Below are 27,773 nucleotides of genomic sequence, written 5' to 3'. Positions count from 1 at the left end.
CTTTTTCTATGTAATACAAAGGAAGGAGCTGTTCTTTTTATTGGAAGATTAGGATAATGGCCTGATAGCTTTGTTTTGAAAGCTTTCAGCAGGCAGGTCCACGGGGTCAAACCTAAGGAAGGATTAGTTTGTAATTTCAGCAATGCTGAGTTCACAAACAAAGCAAAATTAATTCTCCTTTTTTAACATCCTTCAGTGCTCCACAGTATAGAGTGCCACTTTCTTTTTTATCAGATAAATGTGGAAATCTACATTCAGAGATTATCAACAGCTCAAAACTAATTTATTGTGATTGAGGCAGATGTGAGGTTTAGATAATATATTGCATTTCCAGGTTTTACACTGAGTATGCACACCAGAATCACTGTTTGCAAATCTTCAGTGACACCACTTTGATCAGTCCTAAGGCTTCACACCAAGCAATTTAATTAAATGGATTCCCAGTAACATTTCTCAGATTTGTTGTGCATTTTGGGATATATTCTGGTGTAATTTGTCAGGTTATTTGCTTTATATTTGCTGCACCTTTGGCACATTTCCTTAACCCCCCACCCTACCTCCTCCAAAAGTCAACTCTTGACTCCCCCTCCCTCCCCAAAAGTCCACTCTTGACTCCCCCACCCCACCTCCTCCAAAAGCCCACCATTGACCACCCCCATCCAGAAAGCCACCCTTGACCCCCCCACCCCACCTCCTCCAAACTTCTATCCTTGAAACAACCCCCTCCCACACCTCGCATCCTCTGTCCTTTCAAACGCCCGTGCCATCTCCAAACTCCCTTCAGTCACAAGTCCAGGTTGTCGCTTGCTAATCCATGTTGCTTTCCCCACAACTCTCTGATTGAATCAAGTTGCTGCCCTTGTCATAGCACCAAAACATCCACATTGGTAACCCCCGCCAACGTCCACCACATGCCCACCCCTTCCACCATTTATTTTCATTCCTTTATTGTGCTGCAATTTCTTCCATTTGCATGATGGGAAGTCAAATTATTTGACATCAGTGCTATAGTTCACTCAGGGAGTCCAGGTTCCTGTGGAAAGATATCTTTTATCTGTATGTTGTAGTCAGGAGCTATGAATAGTGATGGTAGAAACTCCAACTTCCTTTCCATCTCATGGCTGACCAGGAATCTCTTCCACTCTTAGCACCTGTCATTGCCGAGTGTTGGAAGGATTTGTAGGTTGATGCTCAAACTGTTTGGCTGCGTTGCGATCGCACCTTCCTTGGTCATCATGTCCTGGAGCGGGTCTCGAACCCAGAGCTTATTGCTCAGAGGCAGGGGCATTACCCACCATGCCACAAGACCTCCTACATTGGCTTCAGTGCTTGTCACAAATTCTATAGCCTTGCCATGGTTTCCACCCATTTCCACCATCTCCCCTCATGCTGTCCCAGTCACAGGTTCATCATCTTATCCAACCCTAGCTGACCTTCTAATCACAAGGGGGCTGTCAACCTACCCCTCCAAGCCAATATCTGTCCCTGCCCCGTCTCGGTCCATCAGCCAGTGAAATAAATAGCCAGGGGCGGGATTCTCCGATATCGGCGCAATGTCCGCCGACCGGCGCCAAAAACGGCATGAATCGTTCCGGCAAAGGTGCGGAAGTCTTCGCATCTTATGGGGCTGAGCCCTCACCTCGAGGGGCTAGGCCCGCGCCGGACTGATTTCCGCCCCGCCAGCTGGCGGGAAAGGCCTTTGGTGCCCCGCCAGCTGGCGCGGAAATGACATTGCCGGGTGGCGCATGAGCGAGAGCGTCAGCGGCCGCTCACGGCATCCCCACGCATGCGCAGTGGAGGGGGTCTCTTCCGCCTCCGCCATGGTGGAGACCATGGCGAAGGCAGAAGGAAAATAGTGCCCCCACGGCACAGGCCCGCCCGCGGATTGGTGGGCCCCGATCGTGGGCCAGGCCACCGTGGGGGCACCCCCCCCCCCCGGGGCCAGATCGCCCCGCGCCCCCCCCAGGACCCCGGAGCCCGCCCGCGCCGCCGTGTCCCACCGTCACAAAGGTGGTTCAATCCACGCCGGCTGGCGTGGGTTGACAGCGGCGGGACTTCGGCCCATCGCGGGCCGGAGAATCGCCGGGGGGGGGGGGGGGGCCGCCAACCGGCGCGGCGTGATTCCCGTCCCCGCCAAATATCCGGTGCCGGAGAATTCGGCAACCGGCGGGGGCGGGATTCACGCCAGCCCCCGGCGATTCTCCGACCCGGCGGGGGGGGTCGGAGAATCCCGTCCCAGGTCTTTGCTTTAGTCACATCATTGCAGAATATGCACCGGGGAATTCCCATGTACTGATGCTGTTGGCACTTTTAGAGAGGTTTGCTGGTGTACTGCTTTGTTTGGGCTAGTCTCTTTGATGAACTTGGAATGGTTCTCGATTAGAAAATCTGCTGCATTTACGTCCCTGTAATTTGATACAAGTGCTAAATGCAAAGAAATATTGAGCATGTTCAATGCTGACAGCCATTCACAAAAGATGCCGTGACCTGATCAATTGTTCTCAACAGTTCAATGACAGTGAAGTGGACTAAATACTGAGAGAAATCCCGTTAATGGAAAACCTTTTCCTCTCCATCTCTTTCATCACTGATTTGCAATTGAAAATAAACTTCATATTATAAGTGTGTGAAGCTAATTGCCGCCTCATATTTGACCTTGCTTCTCCATATTATAACAGAAGCAGTTAAGGCACAGGAAATTCTTTTATGCAGTAGAATTAAATGGAAATTTAATGTGAGGTTTCTTTCATCTTTTCATTCAACACCAGCTTTCCTAACCCAGGGCTGAATTTTCTGTTTGGCGGTGTGTGAGAGTTCGACTCGGAAGTGGACGTGTTACCTACTGCTGCCCCCGCGTTGAAAGACTCCCGATAATGCATCTTTTACCCAATTAACATCTGCCCCGTGGGAAACAGGCCAACAGCTCAGAGGAAGAGCCCACCCAATCAGGCCATGAACCGGAAATTGGTCAAGGCGGTCCATTTGAAAGACACCCCCGGCACTTTGGCAGCGGCAACAGAAATCATTGTTTGGGGGGGATGCAGGAAGACTTTTAAATCCTTTGAAGTATTACAGCAGGTAAGAGTTTGGTTTAAATGTGGGTGACCTTTGTGCGAGTAGGGAATTATTCTGGAATCACTGCCTGGGAGGAAAGGCAGTGCTCCGCCCCCAACTGTGTCCACAGTTGGGAGGGAGCCGTGCTGCTGGCCGGGGGGCTTCGGCGAGGGTTGGGGAGACTGGGGGGTGGGGGGGGTTGGCCGGGAGTGGCCAGGGTGTGGCCAGGGGGGCACTATCTGGCAGGTCGGATCCGTGCGCAGCCGGCGCCGTGCTGTACGGCGTGACCGCTGCAGGTCGTCACCGTGCGCAAGCGCGGCCACAGATCCAGCAATTCTCCAGGCGTTTATATCGGGAAGGCTGTGCATTTTACGTGGCGCGGTTGCTAGCCCCTCACCGGTCGGAGAATCGGTGCTGCGGCCTCCCCGATTTTTCCCACGTTAAACGCCACATTTCCTCCGGACCTGGCCTCAAAATCCAGCCCAGGGTCTCCCAACTACACAAAACCAGCCTAGGTGGAGGCTGCAGCTGAGGGCAGCAGCTGCTGGGGGGGCGGGGGGGGGGGGGGGGGGGCTTCTGAACTGCAGCACCTGTTAGCTGGCAAGGAGCATTGAGAAATGTTGGTCTCTGAGAAAGTACATGTTGGCCAGACATTGGAAGGAATGATTCCAGCAGAGCATAGTTCCTACAATATCCTTTCCCATTTCCAGGCAAAGAGAATGTACAATACGGGGAAAGGACCAGGATCGGGGGGTGATCAGCCCCAAATGACCACCCTCACCCCACTAGAAGAGGAGGCACTGATGTTGGAGGCCCACTATTGGAGCCAAAGGAGTGACCGAGGTGGGTTTGAGGTATGTCAAGGAAGTTATGGCCCTATGTTTCTGTTGGCTGGTCCTTTATTTACAATGACAGTCACTTTAGCAATGATTTGACCTCCAGTTGTGTTTGATTGTTGACGGGCCTGGAATCCTTTGCACTAAAGACCTGGACCATAGTCTAACACTTGTGTCGGTAACACTGCTACCATTAGTAAATTCCTTCACTGTCCAGTGGTTAAGATTCAATGCTTTCACAGTGTTGCTGCAAGTTTGTTTCTCTCGAAAAGGAGCATGCATTTCATGGAAGGTTATACTGCTAGGGTTAAGTGAAGAGAGGGAGGAGGCCTGTGTAGCATATACTAGATGGACTGAATGGTTTGTTTTTGTGGACTCTATGTAAATACGAGTGCTTTCACCAGACAGCTTTTCTTCCTTTTGTTTTTATATATTTAGAGTACCCAATTCATTTTCTTTTCCAATGAAGGAGCCATTTAGCATAGCCAATCCACCTAGCCTGCACATCTTTGGATTGTGGGGGCGAAACCCAGACAGGCACGGGGTGAATGTGCAAACTCCACATGGACAGTGACCAAGAGCCGGGATCGAACCTGGGATCTCGGCGCCGTGGGGCAGCAGAGCTAACCCACTGCACCACTGTGCTGCCCTGACAGCTTTTCTTCCTGACCATAGACAAACTGGGTACTCCATAGGAACAGGAAGAGACCATTCAACTCCTCGTATGTTCCACCACTCAATTCAATCACAGCAGATTTGAAATTCAACTCTATTTACCTACCTTGGCTTCCCATCCTTTGACAGTCTTACCCAACAAAAGTCCATTAATAGCAGACTTGATAACTCCAATTGACATCCAGCATCCACCTAATTTTGCAGTACAGAATTGAAGATGTCAAGCTGCGTGAATCGGCTTATGGTCTGGCTATAATCCACGACCATCCGTTTCTTCTCCCCGGACCGGACTACCACCACTTGCGCTCTCCAAGGGCTGATGCTAGCCTCGATGACCCCCTTCTCCCAGTAAACGCTGGACCTCTGACTTGATAAAAGTCATATCTTGGGCACTGTAGCGCCGGCTCCTGGTGGCGACGGGCTTGCAGTCGGGAGTGAGGTTCGCGAATAGAGAGGGGGGTGCGACTTTCAGTGTCGCAAGGCTGCATACCGTGAGGGGGGGCAAGGGTCCGCCGAACTTCAGTGTCAGGCTTCGGTGGCTGCACTGGAAATCCAGTCTGAGCAGCAGGGGGGCACAGAGGTGAGGGAGGATATAAAATTTGAAACGGGTGTATTTGGCGCCCTGGATCGAGAGATCCGCAATACAGTACCCCTTGATTTGTACCGAGTGGGGCACAGATGCGAGTGCTATGGTTTAGGATGCGGGATGGGTGCGTAGGGAGCAGCGCCTTACCATTTCAGGATGGATAAAGCTCTCCGTGCTCCCGGTGTCGAAGAGGCATGCAGTGCCGCGCCCGTTGACCTGGACCTGCATCATAGAGTTCTGCAGGTGCTTTGGCCGAGTTTGGTCAAGGGTGATCGCTCCCACTCGCGGCTAGTCTGAGTCCTCAGCCGAGTCGGACTCATAAAATGGCCGCTGTCGGCTGCGCGTGTCGGGTCGAGAAGATGGCCGCCGGCAAGATGGCTGCTTCCATGATTCGCACAAGGCTGATGACGTGTCAGAAGGGGGCGTGTCGGGTCGGTGCGCAGCCGCATTGCGAGGCCTGCGGGCCTGAGAGCCTGATTTTCGGGCTGGCTGTTCTTTTTTTTTCTGGCCCCTGGGTCTGGCCAGGCAGACCCTTGCAAAATGCCCCTTCTTCCCGCAGTCGCTGCAGATTGCGGAGCGGGCTGGGCAGCGTGGGCGTGGATACTGGCCCTGTCCGCAGAAGTAGCACGGTATGCCCCCATGGTGAGCGGGTCGCTGCGTGGCGCAGGCCTGTAATACGGCTGAGTCTGAGGAAGTCCGGGGGGGGGGGGCTCGCAGAGTCCGCGGGGTACGTACCCAAGTTATGTCAGGCCACTTCCAGCGAGGAGGCGAGCGTTAGCGTGTCCTGGAGGTCTTTTGCCCCGTTTTCGAGCAGCCGCTGCCGGATGTAGGTCGAGCGGGTGCCGGACACGAAAGCGTCTCTGATGTGCAGGTTCATATGGACTTCCCCTGTCATATCCTGGTGGTCACAGTCCCTGGCAAGCGCGGTGAGTTTCTCGACAAATTCGTCTACCGATTGCCCCGAGCGCTGCCGGCAGGTAGAGAGCAGATACCTGGCGTGTACCTCGTTGATGGGTTTGACAAACCGCTTGCGGAGTAACTCGACCGCCTCTTCATAAGTCGTCGCCTTTTCGAGCGTGGTGGAGATTCTGTGACTCACCCGGGCGTGGAGTAGGCTCAGCTTGCGTTGCCCCAGGATGGGAATCTCTGAGGAGTCCAGGTAGGCCTCGAAGCACCGCAGCCAGTATTTAAAAATTTCCTTTGCCTCCGGTGTCCGTGCTTCCAGGTTGAGCTTCTCTGGTTTTAGGCCTGCATCCATCCTGATCTAGTTTATTCTATTAAATTGAGGTACCCTCAATAATGACGCTTAGAGTGTAAACGGTAAAGAAGGCTTTAATAGACTAAGAACTATGCTAGAGCCGAGACGTGTGCTAACTGCTGCACAACCCACAAGGCAGCCCCTTACATATGGCTCACAGATGGGCAGAGCCAGAGGCGGAGTCCCCAGGGTTCCAAGCCCGGTCTTAAAGGGGACATCACCTTACATGATGACAAGGCAGTAACCGTTCATCACACCCAACAAAAGTCCATTAATATCAGACTTCATGGGCATCATTCTCCGACCCCCCAGCGGCCGTTGGCCGCCGTAAATCCCGCCCCCGCCAGTTGCCGAAGTCTCCGGTACGGGATATTCGGCGGGGGCGGGAATCGGGCCGCGCCGGTTGGCGGGCCCCCCCCCGCTCGATTCTCCGGCTCGGATGGGCCGAAGTCCCGCCGATAAATTGCCTGTCCCGCCGGCGTAAATTAGAGTACCTATTTACCGGCGGGACAAGGCGGCGTGGGCGGGCTCTGGGGTCCTGGGGGGGGGCGCGGGGCGATCTGACCCTGGGGGGTGCCCCCATGGTGGCCTGGCCCGCGATCGGGACCCACCAATCCGCGGGCCGGTCTGTGCCGTGGGGGCACTCTTTCCCTTCCGCCTCCGCAACGGTCTCCACCATGGCGGAGGCGGAAGAGACTCTCCCCATTGCGCATGCACGGGAAACTGTCAGCGGCCGCTGACGCTCCCGCGCATGCGCCGCCCCGACATGTCATTTCCGCGCCAGCTGGCGGGGCAACAAGGGCCATTTCCGCCAGCTGGCGGGGCGGAAATCCCTCCGGCGCCGACCTAGCCCCTCAATGTTGGGGCTCGGCCCCCAAAGATGCGGAGCATTCCGCACCTTTGGGGCGGGGCGATGCCCGTCTGATTGGCGCCGTTTTGGGCGCCAGTCGGCGGACATCGCGCTGTTTGGGGAGAATTTCGCCCCTCAACTCCAATTGTCATCCAGCATCCACCTCATTTTGCAGTACAGAATTGAAGATGTCGGACATGTGCAAATTGGCAGCCATGTTCCGTACATCACACAGCAACTATACCTCGAAGGTACCTCATTGGCCGCAAAGCACTCGGGGATGGAAGGCGTTATATAAATGCAAGTCTGTCTTTTTCTTTTGGTATCGTTTTGCGTAGAGCAAGCACTCCCTGATTTCCCTCCTATGGCTCATTGGCCTGCAAACACATTTCCCAGCCTCAGGAACACCCAGCAGCAGACACGAAAGAGAAATTCCAGCAATTTGGAGAAACACTCCTCTTCGAAGTGGGCCTATATTATACAGGGGCTGCATCAAGGGGCTGCCTCAAGGAACTATCAAGGCTCCAGGGGTTTATGAAACAGACCACAATTAGCACAAAGTGCTGAAGGGTGACTCGTGCGGTTGAAAGGCATCTTGAATTGCAGCATTGCTTAAGTTATAAAAACATTAACATGCTGAGAGTGTCTCTCGAGTGGGATACGGTTAAGTTGGTTATGGGTTGGAACAGAGCTGAAAGCTGTAAAAGGAGCTGTTCCACATTTCTGTGCTTGATGAAGCATTGACTGTTCTGGCATATTAAACACGTTTCAAATTGGTTTTTAATTGAAATGAAATCATTCTTCTGACAGAGGTTGGAACTTTATTGAAAGCCGCACTCGTTTAGGATTCAGGTCCTCAGCTCACAATAAAAGATATGAACTGCGTGAGATGGAAACTATTGGGAGGCAAAAGCGTCCTTTTTTCCTTTGCCAAAGGTTCTTCAAACTTTCCATTGTTAGATGGGGAGAAGGTTTTTTTTAGTGGGTGAGGGGGGTTGGGGGGAAGGACCTACGACTCATGCGCCTGTTAAAAGGTGTGACTTATTCTGGGAACTGCGTTCTCAGAAGGAATGCGAATGTAGGAAATCTGTAAATCCCCATTGGTTGCCTGCAGCGTTTCACAAACTGGCGCACGATTAGCCCATACAGTAGCTCAGTAGTTATCACTGTTGCTTCACAGCTCCAGGGTCCCAGGTTCGATTCCGGCTTGGTTCACTGTTTCTGTGAAGTCTACACGTTCTCCCTGTGTCTGCGTGGGTTTCCTCCGGGTGCTACGGTTTCCTCCCACAAGTCCCGAAAGACGTGCTGTTGGGTAATTTGCACATTCTGAATTCTCCCTCTGTGTACCCGAACAGGCGCCGGAATGTGGCAACTGGGGGCTTGTGACAGTAACTTCATTACAGTGTTAATGTAAATCTACTTGTGGCAATAAATATTATTATCATTATTAACAGCAGCAAGATTTCAGATTCAGTTCCATATGTGCTGAGCTCTCAGACGGAGTAAAAATTGGCGAGACAGTGGCATAGTGGTAATGTCACTAAACTAGTAACCTGGAGGCTGAGACTGGTTCACTGGCAACATGGGTTCAAATCCCACCAAGGCAGCGAGTAGAATTTAAATTAATTTAATAAATCTGGAATCGAAAACTAGCCCCAGTAATAGTGACCATGAAACTATCATCGATTGTTGTAAAAAAAACATTTTGGTTCACTAATGGCCTTTCGAGAAGGAAATCTGCCATCCTTACCTGGTCTGGCCTACATGTGACTCCAAACTCACACCGTGTGGTTAACTCTTAATTGCTGGCAATTCAAGGGCAATTAGGGATGTGCCTCAAATGTTGGCCTTGCCAGGGACACCCAGATACCAAGAGAAAAAAAATCGAACTTAGTATCCTAGATTCAGTAGGGGAAAGATCATCTGATGCTTAGTTTAGAAATTATTTGAGGCACGTTTTACCAATTTTAGAGCTCCAGGGATGGATGAAAAAGTTGCCAGAACATTTAGTAAGCCTGAGGATTAGGAGCAGTTCAGAATTCAGCAAAGGAGGACTGTAATGACTTAGGCCAGGCCTTTGAGATTGGCCAATTAGAATACGAGTTCCCTGATTAGTGACCCAATCAGGGAACCCCTTTCTGTGTATATAACAGGGAGTGTCAGATCCTCTGCACTCCCGGTGTAGACAGCAGACTGAATGGACATGGTCGTTCAGCTATTGGGTTTGTAAATAAAAGGAATTCTGGTGACGGGACTTCTGCCTCCGTGGACTTATTACAGTGGCGACGAGGAAAACCGAACGACCCGAAGAAACCTGCTCGTCATCAGCTGCCACATATTGAGGGTAAGCCACTGACAGGCAAAATGCCTTTATTCGGGAAGTTGGACACTTTTGACCCTGCAGTGGAAGACTGGGCCCAATATGTAGAGCGGATGAAGTACTTCTTTAGAGCAAACAATATAGTTCTGGATGAAAAGCAATGGGTCATGTCGGCCGGGGTACAGGAGAATGCATACCCTAGAAGCCCCACCTACCTCCGACGAGGAACAACTAAATTGTCTAACAATGGTGAAATCAAAACCCATTAAATTATCCATAAGGTTGAATGGACGTCCCACACTGATGGAAGTCAACACTGGAGCAGCCGTATCAGTGATAGGGGAAACAGTATTCAATAAAATTTGCACTGGACTCCAACCCTTATTCCTAACCAGGACCTCGACAAAACTGAGGACATACACAGGGGAACCACTGAGAGTGTTGGGCACAACGCATGTAACTGTGGCTTATGGAGAGCAACTAGTTAGGCTGCCTTTTACGGTAGTGAAAGGTGAGGGGCCAAGCTTAGTGGGATGAAACTGGCTAAAAGAGATCCAGCTGGATTGGGTACATATTTTCCAGCTGGAAAATGGCCTCCTGAGCAAACTCCTGTGCAAGTACCCAGAGTTTCCGAGAAGTGCTCAGAACAATAAAGGGAGCAAAGGCGACATTGCATGTAGATCCAGAGGCAGTCCCAACATTCTACAAGGCCCTTCGCATTAAGGCAGAAAGTCGATATGGAAAGAAAACAATTAGAGCATGAGGGAATAATAAAACAGGTCCAGTTTGCAGAGTGGGCGGTACCCGTGGTGCCTATCCTTAAGCCGGACGGCTCGGTCCACCTTTGTGGAGATTTCAAACAAACGATTAATCGCTACTCACAACTTGACAAATGCCCAATTGAGGATTTGTATGCAAAGCTGGCTGGAGGACTCCTATTCTCAAAGTTGGATATGAGCCACGCATATCTACAGCTGAAGCTGGACGAAGAGTCCCCAAAATTCTCAACGATAAACACCCTGAAGGGTCTTTTTCAGTATGCAAGATTACCCTTCAGGGTACCGTCAGCTTGTGCGATATTCCAGAGGACAATGGAGACTATATTGCAAGGGCTACCACAAGTCGCCATTTACCTGGACGACGTCCACATTACAGGAAAACAAAGGCAGAACACCTGCAAAATCTGGAGGAAGTCCTTAGGAGGTTTTAAGCAGCAAGCGTGTGCCTAAAGAGGGAAAAATGTGTTTTCCTAGCACCTCAAGTAACCTATCTGGGGTACAAGGTTGATAAATCAGGGCTATGAGAGTCGGGTGAGGGCGATTAAAAGATGCCCTGGCCCCCACCACAATCCAGGAGTTAAGGTCTTTTTTGGGACTGGTGACATATTATGGAGAGTTCATACAGAACAGAGCTTCCATCTTGGACCCCCTACACCAATTACTAAAGGGGCAAGCCTGGGAGTGGTCCGCCCGCCAAGACAGGGCTTTCAAGAAGATAAAAGAACAGCTTTCCTCCGAGAACATCTTGGCACACTATGGCCCTAGGAAAGTGTTAGTGCTCATGTGCGACGTGTCTCCATATGGCGTTGGTGGAGTTTTGGCACACAGAGGGCAAAAAGGACAGGAACGACCTATAGCGTTTGCTGGAAGCAGCAGAACGAAAGTACGCCCAAATCGAAAAGGAAGGACTGGCTGTGACCTTCGCGGTGAAGAAATTTCACCAGTACTTGTACGGGTGGAAATTCACTTTAATTATAGACCACAAGCCATTGGTGGGTTTATTGAAAGAAGCAAAGCAATACCACCAATATGGCCTGGATCCAACGCTGGGCCCTACTACTGGCGGTGTACCAGTATCAACTGGAGCATCGGCCAGGAACGGATGGCAAATGCCGATGCACTAAGCAGGCTGCCATTACCGGACGCCCCGCCATTAGTACCTAAAATAGAGAAACGGTAATGACGTTACATTTCCTGGACACCCTTCCAATGGCCACACAAAACATTCGTTAATGGATCCAAAGGGACCGGGTTTTATCAAAAATAAAACACATGGTGCTAACTGGGGAGATGGAAACACCAGTCCAGGCGGAATTCCACCCTTACGGGATCAGGAGAGAGCAGATCACCGTGGAAGACGGGATCCTGCTATGGGGGCTTGAGTAATAGTTCCAAGTCAAGGCTGTCAAACCATACTGGCTGAACTACATCATGGGCACCCTGGAGTCTCAAAAATGAAGATGCTGACCAGAAGCTATGTGTGGTGGCCGGGCCTGGACACAGTCATAGCGGCATTGGTAGGTTGGTGCCAAGAATGCCAACAAGGGCAGAAGGTGCCACCGGCAGTCCCGCTGCACCCATGGCAATGGCCAGGTAGACAATGGTTGCAACTTCATGTCAATTTTGCAGGCCCGTTTATGGGTTCAATGTTTTTTATAATAGTAGACGCCCATTCCAAATGGCTGGACGTCTACAAAATGAACTCTGCAAATTCAACAACTACCATTGCTAAACTCCGCACTTCATTGGCAACTCATGGTATCTCGGAGATGTTAGTTTCGGATAATGGATCGGTTTCTACCAGCCAGGACTTCACAAAATTTATGAAGTCGAATGGCATTCGGCACATAAAGACGGCACCATACCACCCGGCATCGAATGGTTTTGCGGAGAGAGCCGTCCAGACCTTAAAAGTCGGGTTGAAGAAACAGTCAGCAGCATCATTGAACACCAAACTGGCGTGCTGGCTATTTGACTACAGAACAACCCCACACGCCACAACGGGAATAGCACCGGTGGAACTACTCATGGGCAGACGACTCCGAACCCGGCTGAGTCAACTATTCCCGAATTTAGGTGGCAGAATAGAGCGACACCAAGAGGCCTAATTCAGGGGCCATGACAGCACTCGCTGAGAAAGGCAGTTCAATACGGGTGAAAATATATGCGAATGGCCCCACATGGGTAGCAGGAACAGTCAAAGCCAAGACAGGACCTGTGTCATATGAGAGACGTGTGGGAAAACATGTAATAAAGAATAATCTGGACCAGGTGTGGGCCTCAGATTTGTTTCCTCCTCCGGAGCTGACTCAGACCAGCATACCAAGGACAGTGGAGAGTCCTCCCCGACAAACTATTCACGCCCATCTGACACCACTGGAGAGGACATCGGACACGGATATGGACACCGTGGATGGTGCCACATCTGTACCCCTGCCGCCAGAGGAAAGAGGCGAACCGCCCCTCAGGCGCTCACATCGGAAAAGACGGGCGCCTAGCCGTTATACCCCCTCCCTACGGCGGAGGCTGAAGTGGAGGACCCTGACCCGGCGCAAAAACGAAGCAGGAGACCCATGAGGACCAGGGGGGCTCTTCGGACTTTGGGGGGGAGGAGTGTATTAACTTAGGCCAGGCCTTTGAGATTGGCCAATTAGAATACGAGTTCCCTGATTAGTGACCCAATCAGGGAACCCCTTTCTGTGTATATAACAGGGAGTGTCAGATCCTCTGCACTCTCGGTGTAGACAGAGACTGAATGGACATGGTTGTTCAGCTGTTGGGTTTGTAAATAAAAGGAATTCTGGTGACGGGACTTCTGCCTCCGTGGACTTATTACAAGGATCAAGAGATTGATAAAGAGGGGGAAAATAGAATATGAGAGTAAACTCACAAGTAACATAAAAGTGGATTGTAAAAGCTTCTATTTGTATGTAAAAAGATTAGTGAAGACCAATGTAGGTACCTTACAGCCTGAAACAGCAGAATTTCGAAAAGAGATCAAGGAAATGGCAGAGCAATTAAACAACTACAGGCGTCTGGTGTTGAGATAGAGCATTAGTCGTGATCATATTGAATGGCGGAACAGGCTCAAAGCGGCGAATGTCCTACTCCTATTTTCTATGTTTCTATAACTTCATTAACATTCGCAGTGGGAATAGCCAGTATTGGTCATAACATCACGGACAGCCATCCTCAGGTAACCAGGTAAACTGTTTTTTGATGACATTGGTTGGGAACCAATATTGATTAGAGCATTGAGTGAACCCATCTGCTTGCCGTTAAATAGAGTATTATTATAACCTTTTATTGACACAAGTATGAAGTTAAATGAGAAGACCCCTCTAAATAAAGGGACCCCCCTCAGAGACCCCTAAATAAAGGGACCTCGATCCCGATGCCAGCGGGGGGCTAGAACATTAGAAACCGATTGCTGCCACGGGCAGCGGAGAATCCAGCGCACAGAGTGGAAATTGAACCTTTGGCCTCCAAGGTGAGAGAGTTATCACCCAGTCAAGGCTGATGCAAAAGATCCCAAGTTATTCTTTGAAGAAGACCAGGGACATCCCGCTTCCTGGTGTCCTGACCGAACATTTTTCTCTCAACGGCCACATTGTAATCAATACAATTTGTAGAAGCTTGCTGTGTGGATAGTGACCATCACGTTTTCATACTTTACAACATACTTACAAAGTACTCGAGCTTTGATGAAGAGCCATCCAGTCTCAAACGTTCGCTCCCTTCTCTCCCCACAGATGCTGTCAGATCTACTGAGATTGTCCAGTATTTTCTGTTTTTGTTTCAGATTCCAGCATTCGTAGTAATTTGCTTTCATTTCCAAAGGATGTTGTTGGCTGGGGAACACTTTGGAAAGTCCTACTGTGTGTTCCTGAGAAACATGAGCAGAAAAGAGCATCAAAAATCAATGTAAAACTGTGTTTAGTTTAAAATGCACTAGGATGGTGTCATGTGACATGCAGCAGGAGGTTGTCTGGTGCAAACCCTGTCAGAATTAACTATTTTACTCCACACTCCAATTCAGTTCACTTTGTGCGATGTCAAGGAATGGTTGACGGTACTGGACACAACAAAGGCTTTGGAACCAGGCAACATCCCAGCAGTAATAGGGAAGACTTGTGCTCCAGATCTAGCTACATCCCTGACCAAGCTGTTCCAGCACAGCTATAACACTAGCAGCTAGCAACATTGTGGAAAGTTGCCCACATATACCCTGCCCACAAGAAGCAGTACATAGCCAATTCAGCCAACTACCAACCCTTCAGTCTACTCCCATTTGTCAGCAAAGTGATGGGAGGTGTCGTCGACAGTGCTATCTCGTGGCACAAACAGAAATAATCTGCTTACCTATGTTTAGTTTGGGTTCTGCCAAAGTCACATGGCTACTGACCTCATTACTGCTTGGACCTAAACATAGACAAATGAGCTGAACTCAAGAGGTGAGTGTGAGTGCCCTTGACATCGAGGTAGCATTTGACTGAGTGTGAAATCAAAGAGCGCTAACAAAACTGGAGGCAATGGAAATCAGGGGAAACTCTGGTGATTGGAGTCATACCGAGCATAAAGGAAGATGGTTGTGGTGGTCGCAGGTTAATCATCTCAATCTCAGGGCATCGCGCAGGAGTTCCTCAAGGGAATTTTCTAGGCCCAATCATCTTCAGCTGCTTCATCATTGACCTTCCTTCCATCACAAGGGCAGAAGAGGGGATGTTCTTTGACTGCACAATGTTCAGTATCATTCACAACTCCTCAGATGCTGAAGCAGTCCATATCCATATGCAGCAAGATCTAGGCAACATTCAGACTTGGGCTAATGTAATAACTCTCACAAGACCCACGGGGATGACCCAATTGATCTCTCCATGGGCTGGTCGAATACGAGCTCTCCCGCAAGGGGGCAGAGGCCTAGCAGCTGGGCTCACAAACCATGTGCTTAAGTTAGCCAGGATTGGGACCAACATAATCGGCAGTTCCAGCTGGGACTAATGTGCTGTATGTCACGTTGTGGCCTTTACTTTTGTTTGCCTAAATAAACCTTTGTTGTTTAACCTTCTCGGGACTTCTGAAGATATTATATCTAATAAGTGGCAAGTCACTTTCATGCCACACAATTATCAGGCAATGATCATCTCCAACAAGAGAGAATCTAACCATCTCCCCATGACATTCAATGGCACTACTATCACTGAAACCCCCACTATCAAAATCCTGAGGGTTACCATTGACCAGGAACTGAACTAGACTAGTCATATAAATGCTGTGGCGAAAAGTGCAGGTCAGAGGCTGAGAATTCTGCGAGGAGTAAGTCACCTGCTGACTCCCCTCAGCCTGTTTACGCTCTGCAAGGCACAGACCAAGAGCGTGATGGAATACTCTCCCTTTCCTGGAGGAATGCAGCTCCAACAACACTCAAGAAACTCGACCCCAGTCAGGGCAAATTGACCTGTTTGATTGGCTTAAACATCGATGCCCTCCACCACTGAAGCACAGTCGTGGCAGGGTGTACCGTCTACAACTTGTCAATGCTCCTTCTACAGCACCTTCCAAATCTACGATCTCTACCACCTAGAATGACCAGGGCAGCAGATGGGTGGGAAAACCCCCTTCTGCAAGTTCACACGCCATGCTGACTTGGAGCTGTCGCTGAGTTAGAATCCTGGACCTCCCTCCCTAACAGCACTGTGGGTATACCTACACCACACAGACTGCAGCGGTCCAAGGGGGCGGCTCATCACCACCTTCTCAATCGAGGACTTCAGGACTGAGTTATTGCGTGTCTCTCAAGGCCAGAAGAACCAGGTTATCTGGGCTGAGTCACTGGATATAAAGCCACTTCAAGTAGGGCGTTTCAGTGACGACCTTGCAGGAATTAACCTCTGGCATACACAGGGATGATTAGCAGTTGTTGGGGAGGGGAGGACTGACTTCATAATTGGGGCAAAAGTGGATTTTGGAGATGCGGCTTATCAACCATATGTATGAACCAATGTTGTATTTAGTGAGGAAGCTGAGGATGACTGGCACCCATCAAACAGGAGCCTAGCCAGTGTCAGCTTAATGAGGGGACAAAAAACATTATTTGAAAAATAATGAAGAAATGACCAAGGTTCACCTTCTACAATCCCCGTAGTCACATGATACAATGATAATGAAGCTGTTAGCCAATCCTTGCAATCAATTAATCAATTAAAGGGAATTGATAGAACCACACATCAGATTTGTGAGCAAAGCTATAGTTCATGGTGTCATGATATGCAGACATGCAGATAATGACATACAGACAGACACAGACAGGCAGCTAATGAACACAGAGAACAGGACATGACCAATGAGCAGGCAGGACACTCAGGGGTGGTCTCTCACTATAAAAGGCACGAGGCGCTCACACTCTGCCTGTTTCCACTGATGAACATCTACATAGTGAGTCAGGGTGTATTTACAGTATCACGCCTCCAGCACATGGCTAAGAGCTAGTCTGATTCAGTCAGACAGAGTAACCACACTTAGGTTAGCAGAGAGTCAAACTCATAGAGAACTGTGTTAACTGTGCTCCTGGTTCAATAAATCAGATTGAACTAACTTCAAGGTCTGGAGTATCTTTTGGTTAAAGCTGCACCCAGTTGCAGCCTGTGTTATCCCAGAGTACATAACACGACCTGCTACCAGGAGACTGCTTAATCTAGGTAGTTTACCTCAGTCCGTTCCGTGACAACCAGCGAATGTATCCCGGCACCATGGAGAAGATTCAGGCTCCTCACCAGCTCAGGACCCCCGGCAATCTCAGTGCCAACTGGCGGTCATTCAAGCAAACGTTTCTGCTGTACATCGAAGCTTCAGACCTCGTGGGTGCGTCTGATGCAAGGAAGATCGTGCTTCTCCTCTCAACAGCGGGTGATCAAGCCATCAAACTCTTCAACTCTTTTCACTTCACCGAAAGCCAGGACAAGACAAAGTTTCAGACCATCCTGGACAAGTTTGACAGTCACTATGAAGTGGACACCAATGAAATCTTCGAGCGCTACATATTCAAACAGCATCTAAAAGGTAAAGATGAATCTTTCAACTAATCTCCGCCTGCTAGCGCTGTCCTGCAACTTTGGTGATATTGCTGACTCCATGATCAGAGACCAAATCGTTTTTGGAGTTCACTCTTATCCTCTGAGAGAGCAGCTACTGAAATCAAGCATATGACCCTGCCAGTCGCGATTGAAATATGCACAGTGCATGAGCACGCCAAAAATCGCTCTGCCCAGTACAAATTTTCTGAAAATTAGAAACTTGCCTCCCACGAGGCAGAGAGTGTGCAGGCCATCTCCCGGAGCAGCGCCTCAGCATTGATGAAAGCGGCCATTTTGCGCACTTTTCCCGGGGCCCCACGCATGCGCGATGCGAACGGGATAACGAAGCGGCCGACACCCACACTGCGCATGTGCGACGACGCGCGGAGCATCAGGACGCCGACATCATGATGTGAACTGCGGCAATGCCCACTCAAAGAAACATTGCCCTGCAAGAGGCAGGCAATGTTTAAACTGCAGGAAGCCTGGACACTATGCAGCCTTGTGCAGTCTACACCACCAGTCAGGGGCCAGCGCTCCCAATTCCGATGATGGCGCGTTCAGAGTGTGCAACAACGATTACAGGATTCTGATCCTGGCAGCACAATGGATCCAGAGGAAGAATGCCTGGACTCCGCCTACTGTGTGGGCATCATTACCAAATGTGAATATGCCACATCCAACTCATCACAACTTCAATCCATCCTCGGTGGGGTTTCTGCGGACGAATGGCGTGCGGTGATGCAGGTCAACCACTGCTCCATCCAGTTTAAGCTGGACACAGGTGCTTCTGCCAACCTCCTCTCACAGGCAGATTTCAAACGCATCAAGAAGCCCCCCCCGAGGTCCTTCCAGCAGCCTGCAGGCTCCTGGACTACAACGGAAATGCCATCACAGCATTGGGATCCTGCCATCTACTCGTCTCCAACCGGAGCACCCATGCACGGTTATGTTTTGAAATTGTCAAGCCAGACAGGGCATCCTTACTTAGCGTGCAGGCCTGCAAGCAGCTGAACCTGGTGCAGCGGGTTTACACAACGACATCCTCCAATGTGGATCTTCAGGCCGGCATTGATGACATCCTCGCTCAGTATCCGGATGTGTTCGACGAGATGGGCAAGCTGCCATATCGATACAAGATTCTGCTACGACCTGATGCCAAGCCAGTGGTTCACGCACCACGCCGGGTCCCGGCTCCGCTGAGGGAGCGCCTGAAGGCACAGCTCAAGGATCTTCAGCAACAGGGCATCATGCCCAAGGTAACGGAACCGACTGACTGGGTCAGCTCGACGGTATGTGTTAGAAAGCCTTCGGGAGACCTGCGCATCTGCATTGATCCCAAGGATCTCAATAAGAATATAATGCGTGAACACTACCCCATCCCGACGCAGGAGGAACTCACCAGTGAGATGGCACACGCACGTTTTTTCACCAAGTTAGATGCGTCACATGGATTTTGGCAAAACCAGCTGGATGAGTCCAGCAGAAGGCTCTGCACTTTCAACACACCGTTTGGCAGATACTGCTATATTCCCATGCCGTTTGGCATTGTCTCGGCATCAGAGAGCTTCCATCGCATCATGGAGCAAATGATGGAGGGCATTGAAGGGGTTCGTGTGTACGTGGACGACATCATCATATGGTCCACGACCCCTGAAGAGCATGATTCCCATCTCCAGCGGGTATTCCGCCGTGTCCATGCCAATGGCCTGAAGCTGAACAGGTTCAAATGTTGCTTTGGCATGTCGACGCTCAAGTTCCTCGGTGACCAGATCTCTCAGCAGAGCGTGCGTCCGGACACAGACAAGGTCAAGGCCATCGAAGCCATGAAGGCCCCAGAAGACAAGAAGGCGGTATTGCGCTTCCTGGGTATGGTCAATTTTCTGGGCAAGTTCATCACAAACCTGGTTAAAAAGTCCACTGCCTTTGAGTGGAAGGCAGCACATCAGGCAGCGTGGCTGGAGCTGAAAGCCAAGCTCACCACTGCACCCGTCTTGGCATTTTTCGACCCAGATAGGGAGACGAAGATCTCGACAGATGTGAGCCAGGATGGCATCGGTGCGGTGCTGCTTCAACACGATGACACTTCATCCTGGGCACCGGTAGCCTACGCATCGAGGGCCATGACGCCCACCAAAACAAGGTATGCGCAAATAGAGAAGGAATCCCTGGGCCTTCTCACTGGCATTCTCAAGTTTCACGACTATGTCTACGGCCTGCCGACATTCACTGTTGAGACGGATCATAGGCCCCTGGTCCACATTATCCACAAGGACCTGAACGACATGACGCCTCGGTTGCAGTGCATCCTCCTCAAACTCAGAAGGTACGACTTTGACTTAATGTACACGCCTGGCAAGGAGCTCATCATCGCTGATGCATTGTCCTGCTCCATCACATTGGGTGTAGGCACGCTGTCAACAGAAAGACAGGAATCAGACTTAATCAGAACGTGAGCAGCACCAGCACTTTCCTCACGGCAAGTGGTCATCACGCTCCTGCCTTGAAAAGGGGCCCCTGACCATGCCAACACAGGCCCATCACCTTGGAGTGATGTTACATAGACCCTAAACAGGGTAGTCAGGGAGGGGCGGTGAAAGGGAGAGGGTGGAGCAGACGGACACAATATCGCCCTAGGAGATTTTGTAGACAACGGTGGCCTCCCTGGTCCTCCTAGCATGCCAGGCATCGAAACCTCATTTTGAGCAACCTGATGCACTGCTCAGTGACAGCATGGGTGGCAATGTAGGCCTCATTATATCGGGTCTCCATCTTGGTCTCAGACCTCCACACCGGTGTCATCTACCATGACCTCAGTTGGTATCCCATGTCCCACAAGAGCCAACCTATCATCCTGGGGTAATCCTCAAAGACACCGAGGATATCTGCGTGCCCCAGGATGTAGCTGTCATTTATGCTCCCAGGGAAGCGGGCTCACATGCTGTGGGTGGATGACTGCAATATACCACACAGACCTCTGCTCAAGCCTTGGAATGACTCTCTGGCATAGACATTTGGGGTTGCAGTGACCTTCACGGCCACCAGGAGCCAGTGTCCTCCTCCTCCACGGCGTGCCATGTCCACGAGGATGTGGCGTAGTTGCACTGTCTTTGTTGAGACACAGTCTTCTGCTGCACATACCCAGGTTGAGAGGGTTGTTAAGAAGGCGTACGGTGTGTTAGCTTTTATTGGTAGAGGGATTGAGTTTAGGAGCCATGAGGTCATGTTGCAGCTATACAAAACTCTGGTGCGGCCGCATTTGGAGTATTGCGTGCAATTCTGGTCGCCGCATTATAGGAAGGATGTGGAAGCATTGGAAAGGGTGCAGAGGAGATTTACCAGAATGTTGCCTGGTATGGAGGGAAGATCTTATGAGGAAAAGCTGAGGGACTTGAGGCTGTTTTCGTTAGAGAGAAGAAGGTTAAGAGGTGACTTAATTGAGGCATACAAGATGATCAGAGGATTGGATCGGGTGGACAGTGAGAGCCTTTTTCCTCGGATGGTGATGTCTAGCACGAGGGGACATAGCTTTAAATTGAGGGGGGATAGATATAGGACAGATGTCAGAGGTAGTTTCTTTACTCAGATAGTAGTAAGGGCGTGGAATGCCCTGCCTGCAACAGTAGTGGAGTCGCCAACACTAAGGGCATTCAAATGGTCATTGGATAGACATATGGATGATAAGGGAACAGTGTAGATGGGCTTTAGAGTGGTTTCACAGGTCGGCGCAACATCGAGGGCCGAAGGGCCTGTACTGCGCTGGAATGTTCTATGTTCTATACCGCCCATCAGCTCATTGAAGGACCAAAGGTGACCACTGTACACTTTGGGCCATTGCTGGCCTCCCCTTCTAGCCACCTCCTCAGCCTGATGGGCAGCCGGGTCTTCAGGGTGTGCGGTGGCCCCCTGCACGTGAAGTTCCACTTCCAGCCTGTGCCGTCGTTGTTGTCTTCCGCAGCCTCTGTCCATCTCAGCTGCCATTAGCACAGTGAGGGAAGCCTCTGCTGGATCCACACCAGCAAACATGTTTGTATCTGGACGGAATTGAAGAAGGGCAGAGACTGACAATCGGTTATGTCTTCCATCCCGGGACCCTCATATCACCCAAGCCTCTCCTACCCTCACCATGACTGTCCACCATGACTGTCCCACGATCTCTGAGTGCCATCCAGGCCTCGTTCTGCACATTCACTCCTCGCCAGATCAGGAACCCCGAGCCCTCAGTCCTCTGCCAGCAACTTTAGGGAGTTTGTGCTCACCTGTCCTCCACTCACCCAGACACTTACCCTTTAGCTGTGAGAGAATCCTCAGTGGTGAAGCCCTGTTCTTTAGTGTTTCATTGTTGGCAGCTGCCTCCATGGTGCTGACACTCCTAGAGTACTGGCACACTGTTGAGTCATCAAAGGTTGCAGGACATCCCGTCCACTAGTCATCCCCTCAGACATGGCATCTGCTCCTTCAAGGCACATGAGAGTTCAAGAATGTGAAGTGACCTCACAAGTAACAAGGCTAACCCTCCTTTGAAATAGCCTTCAGCTGTGCTACTGAGTGTGTCCAGCGAAGGTTCACCAGACTAATTCCCGGCATGGTAGGACTGACATATGAAGAAAGACTGGATCGACTAGGCTTGTACTCACTGGAGTTCAGAAGAATGAGAGGGGATCTCATAGAAACATAGAAAATCCTGATGGGACTGGACAGACTGGATGTGGGAAGAACGTTCCCGATGTTGGGGACGTCCAGAACTAGGGGTCACAGCCTAGGAATAAGGGGTCAGCCGTTCAGGACTGAGATGAGGAAGAACTTCTTCTCTCAGAGTTGATGGCTTGTGGAATTCTCGACCACAGAAAGCTGTTGGGGCCGGGTCGTTGGATATATTCAAGAGGGAGCTGGACGTGGCCCTTGCGGCTAAAGGGAGCAAGGGGCATGGAGAGAAAGTGAGAGTGGGATACTGAATTTGAATGACCAGCTATGATCATATTGATTGGTGGTGCAGGCTCGAAGGGCCAAATGGCCCACTCCTGCACCTATTTTCTATGTTTCTATGAAGCTAGAGGCTGCTCACAGTCAAAGGGATGAATTCTCCATTATTGAGACTATGTCCCCATGCCGGCGTCAAAACGGTGGAGTTTTACTCCTGACATTCCTGCAAAAAAGTGAAACAAGTTCATAGCCCTGCAGGGCGCTAGCAGGGACCCGGAGTGAATCTCACAACTTTTGCTGCAGATACGAGCCCCCGCACATCTGGGTCAGAGGTTGCGCATACGCACAGCGGCGACCTCCAGGAGCTCCATGGTGGTCTCGGACCACGGAGCCAGACCCAAGAAAGAGACCCCCCGATCGGCTGCGTGCCCGAGCATCAAACCCCGCACATTAAATCCCCAGCCGCCTATAAGGATCCCCGCCCCCCCCACCCCGGTCTCCAATCTGCCTGCCCCCGACCAGGGCGGCCGTGGACTGAGTCCGCAGCCGCCGCATGAGCATCCCGACCGGCAATAGCAGGTTAGTTCCACGCCGTCGGGAACTGGGCCGGTCGGGGGCGGAGGATTGCTGAGCGTGCCTCTGGCAATGGCTCCCCGCGAAGCGGCGTACTCCCCAGTGATGCCGATTTTCGGGGCCCGGAGAATCACTGAACCGGCGCCGGGCCCGATTACGGCATCAAACTGCATTCTCCGCCACGATTTTGGCATTGGGGTGCGGAGAATCCAGCCCAAAGACTTTAATAAGAAAAACTGCATCATTGCCCTCTCCTGGAGGTGTTTGGTAGGATAGATAGGCTGCAGCTGGGGTTGCCCCTGTATTTAAAGATGACTTGAAGGCACACAGCCCCACACCTCCTCACTCCCCCCCCCGCCCTCCCCAACCCAAGGCCAATCCCTGACCTCGACTCCTACAACCCCACGAACATTCCAACCCCCCTGAAGAACCGGCAACCCCCCCCATCCCGACCCCGAACACTGGGGCAGCATCCCCGGTGCCCTTGAGCTGCATGCCGGCGAATTTAGGTAGGGAGGAGAGATCATTGCAGGACTGGAGGCCTGAGAGGACTTTTACTGCCAAGGTGAAATAGTGTGAAAAATATTCACTGCTCAAATAGTAAGATGTACCCAGCACAACAATATCTGCAATATGACTAAAATAAATTGCTAAATCTTCTCTCTATTTTGGGATATTTGTGGGGAGTAAAATAATTCAAAAAACATTTGATTGGCTGTCAGACATACATACATCCTGGGGATGTAAAAGACACCATCCAAGTTCGCGTTTTCTTTTTTCTTTCTGGTCTTGCTGGTTTCTGCTCTCAATTATACATATTTCCAAAGGGACGTATTTCTTCCAGTTATATTCTGAATGTGTCCAAATTGAATACCAATGAGTTTGCCCGCAGGCTGTTAATCCGTGACGATGGCAGGAATTTCAATGCACCATAGCAATGATGCTATACTGCTGAATTGAAATAAGACGCTGACCTCAGGTGAGACTCGATCGGCAATGTTCAATGGTCTAATTAAAGCAAAATATAGCAGATACTGGAAATCCGAAATAAGAACAGAAAATTTTGAAAATACTCAGCGATCCAGCGACCGCGTTGCTCCCGGCGCCAATCTGGGAAAGTAGTGGGAGACAGCAAAATCGGGATTCGCACCTTCGCAGTCCATTTTGCGATTCACTCAACCCGCTCTCGATGGTGAGTTCCAGGTCTCGTCCGAAAATGGCGAGAAGGTCATTAACAACACGAAGATTATCATAGAATTTACAGTGCAGAAGGAGGCCATTCAGCCCATCGAGTCTGCACCGGCTCTTGGAAAGAGCACCGTACCCAAGGTCAACACCTCCACCCTATCCCCATAACCCAGTAACCCCATCCAACACTAAGGGCAATTTTGGACACTAAGGGCAATTTATCATGGCCAATCCACCTAACCTGCACATTTTTGGACTGTGGGAGGAAACCGGAGCACCCGGAGGAAACCCACGCACACATGGGGAGGATGTGCAGACTCCGCACAGACAGTGACCCAAGCTGGTATCGAACCTGGGACCCTGGAGCTGTGAAGCAATTGTGCTATCCACAATGCTACTGTGCTGCCCCACGATAAAAGCAAATTACTGTGGCTGCTGGAATCTGAATCAAAAACAGAAAATACTGGCTAACCTCAGCAGGTCTGACAGAGTCTGTGGAGAGAGGAAGGAGCTAACGTTTCGAATCTGGATGACTCTTTGTCAAAGCTATGGGCGGCACGGTAGCACAGTGGTTAGCACTGTTGCTTCACAGTGCCAGGGAACTGGGTTTGATTCCCAGCTTGGGTCACTGTCCATGCAGAGACTACACGTTCTCCCCGTGTCTGCGTGGGTTTCCTCCGGGTGCTCCGGTTTCCTCCCACAGTCCAAAGATGTGCAGATTAGGTGGATTGGCCATGCAAAAGTGCCCTTAGTGTCCAAAAAGGTTATGTGGGGTTAGTGGGTTACGGGGATAGAGTGGAGGTGTGGGCTTAAGTAGGGTGCTCTTTCCAAGGGCCGGTGCAGACTCGATGGGCCGAATGGCCTCCTTCTGCACTGTAAATTCTATGAAAGCTAGAGAAATCCTGTTGGAGAGAACAGCAGTACTTCTTCGGGGTAGGCATTCCTGGAAGAGAAGTGGCAGTGAGAAGGTCATTAAGCGTAATTTGCATTCATTTCAAATAGCGAGATTGAAGTCGAATGTAGTGGTCTCCTGGGAGATACACAACTTCTCAATTAGAAGTCGTTTAGTACTCCTTTTCAGGTTACTGAGGAGGTGAGTAGCCATTTTCAGTTACCGGCATGCAGCTCAAGGGCACCGGAGCTGCTGCCTCAGTGCTTGGGGGGGTGGAGGGGGGGTGGGGATTTGGGGTGGCTTCAGGGGGGGGGGGGCTGGATAGTTCGGGTGGACTGGTCAATTCCAGGTTGGGGGTCACCCCTGGGCTGGGGTGGGGGGGGCGCGGAGTGAAGGGCTTTGCATCTGTGAGGCCTTCAAGCCATCTTTACATATTCTGGAGACCCATAACAAAGGCAACCACAGCTGCTGCCTACCTTCCCTACCTAACACACCGAGGACAGAGCCCTGCTGTAGCCCTCTATCCTGAAATTCAATTTCACTCCCTTTGACTGTAAGTAGCCTCTAGCGTCACAGTGGAAAGCTATTTCAAATGAGGAATTATCCTTATCAGTTGTGAGAGAACTTCATACTCCTCAACTCTCAAGTGCCTCCTCGAAGGCACAGGTGCTCTGTATGGAAGGTGATTAGTGCATTGCAAGTCCAGCAAACAGTGTATCTCAACTCTAGGAGCATCAGAACTCTCGAGCCACCTGCCAACAATCAAACACCAAAGAGCTGGGCTTCACTACTGATATCCTCTCGCAGCCTCCACCCTGTTACTGGCAAAGGTCTGGGGTCTAGGGACTCCTGGTCTGGCTGGAGGTGATTGTGCAGAGCAAGGTTTGCCAGCATGACTGGTTCACTGGATGGCACTCTGAGGGAAGGCAGGACACTCATGGTAAGGGTGGGGAAGGCCTGGGGAATTTGAGGGTCCTGGGATGGAAGCCCTCGCTGATTGTCGGTCTCTCTCCTTCTCCAATTCCTTCCAGATACAAAACTGTTTGTTGGTCTGGATCCCGCAGAGGCTGCCCTCGCTGTTCTTGTGGCAGCAGAGGCGGGCAGACGTCATAGAAGACCACGACAATGCAGGTTGGAGGTGGCACCACATGTGCAGGGGATGCCGCACACGCTGAGGATCCGGCCGCCCATCAGACTGAGGAGGGCGTCAGAATGGGAGGTGAGCAACGGCCCAAGGTGTACAGGCATCGCTGGTCCTTCCATGATGTGATGGACAGCATATGCTGCAGAAGACTTCATCTCAACAGGAAGACAGTGTGGCACCTGTGCCACATACTCAGGGAAATGGTGCACCGTGTAAGAGGAGGACACCAGCTCCCAATGGCATGAAGGTCACTGTAGCCATAAACATCTATGTCACCGGGTCATTCCAGGGCTCGAGCGGGCATCCCACAAGTTATCCAAGAGATGATGTATACCCGGGTATCAGACTATATCACCTTCGACCTTGACCAGGTCCATAAGGGACCATAAGGGCCGGGCGAGAATAGCACCATGCTGCCCTGAGGTGGGCCCGCGGCGCCGATTCGCGGGCACCCATGGGATTGCTGCCGCGCCGGTTGGGGGCCGTTGAAAGCGGGCCACTCGGCGATTCTCCGGGCCTTGACAGGTCGCGTGCCCGCCGAGTTCGGCCAAGTCCCGCTGGCGTGGGTTATGTATGGTCCCACCCGGCGGGACCTCGGAGTTCTGGCGGCGGGGGCCGTCATGGTGGGGGGCGGGGGGATACGACCCCGAGGGTGGGGCCTCCATGGTGGCCTGGCCTGCGATCGGGGCCTACCGATCGGCGGGTGGCCTAGTTCTGTGGGGGCCTATGTTCCTCCGCGCCGGACCCCTGTAAGGCTCCGCCATATTGCCCGGGGGCAGGCGCGGAGACGGGAACCCACGCGCATGCACGAACGTGGCACGCATGCATGGACTCGCGCCAGCCGTGGCGTGCCGGGACACCACTCCGGCGCCGTGCTAGCACCCTAGGAAGGGGTGCATACCTGCCACTTGGGGCCCGTTGACACCGGAGTGGCTCGCGCCGCTTTTCACGCCGGCGTCAGGACTTGGCCACAGGATTGGAGAATCCCGGCCAAGATGTTCTGGCTGCAGGATTTTCCGCCATCGCCGGGATGCCCTAGGTCCAGGAGGCAATCGATGGCATGTATGTTACCCTGTGAGCACCGGGACATCAGGAAGTGCCATATATTAACATGAAGGGGTTCCACTCCCCAGATGTTCTGATTGTGTGTGACCACTGCCTCGGAATCATGCACGTGTGTTTCCGCTACCCTGGGAGCCTGCATGATAGCTACATCCTGGGGCATTTGGAGATCCCCGGTGTCTTCGAGGGCCACCCCTGGATGACGAGTTGGCCCTTGGATGACAAGGGATACCCACTGATGTCATAGCTAATGGTGCCAGTGTGGAGGCCTGAGACTGAGTCAGAGACCTGTTATAATGAGGTCCACACTAACCTCCGTCCCCCCGCTGCTGTCAATGTCCCCCAGAGAATCTCCCGCTTTGTGGTGATCTGCTGCGCCCTCCACAGCCTGGCACAGCAGCGGGGCGACAAGCTGGAGGAGGAGGCAGAGAGAAATATGGTCTTGTCTGAGGAGGAGACGGAGGCGGACCAGGAGGGGCTGGAGGATGGACCGGAGGAGAAGCCAGAGGATGGAGTACAGGCTGCGGTGAGTGTCCAACATGCCAGGAGAACCGGGGAGG

General features: G+C 51.4%; 2 long non-coding RNA genes across 2 annotated transcripts in view; one reads left to right on the top strand and one right to left on the bottom strand.

The window, feature by feature from the left end:
* Positions 1 to 3,893, top strand: part of LOC140387245 (uncharacterized) — a 49,427-nt gene extending 45,534 nt beyond the window's left edge. The window contains exons 2-3 of the long non-coding RNA XR_011933804.1: positions 2,769 to 3,078; positions 3,765 to 3,893. This is a non-coding gene — a long non-coding RNA (uncharacterized lncRNA). The remainder of the gene's footprint in view (positions 1 to 2,768; positions 3,079 to 3,764) is intronic.
* Positions 1 to 27,773, bottom strand: part of LOC140387244 (uncharacterized) — a 351,290-nt gene that overhangs the window by 54,441 nt on the left and 269,076 nt on the right. The gene's annotated exons all lie outside the window — the stretch shown is intronic.

This window comes from Scyliorhinus torazame, chromosome 12 (assembly GCF_047496885.1).
Source record: "Scyliorhinus torazame isolate Kashiwa2021f chromosome 12, sScyTor2.1, whole genome shotgun sequence".
NCBI lineage: Eukaryota > Metazoa > Chordata > Chondrichthyes > Carcharhiniformes > Scyliorhinidae > Scyliorhinus > Scyliorhinus torazame.
This window is presented reverse-complemented; position numbering and strand designations above follow the sequence as displayed.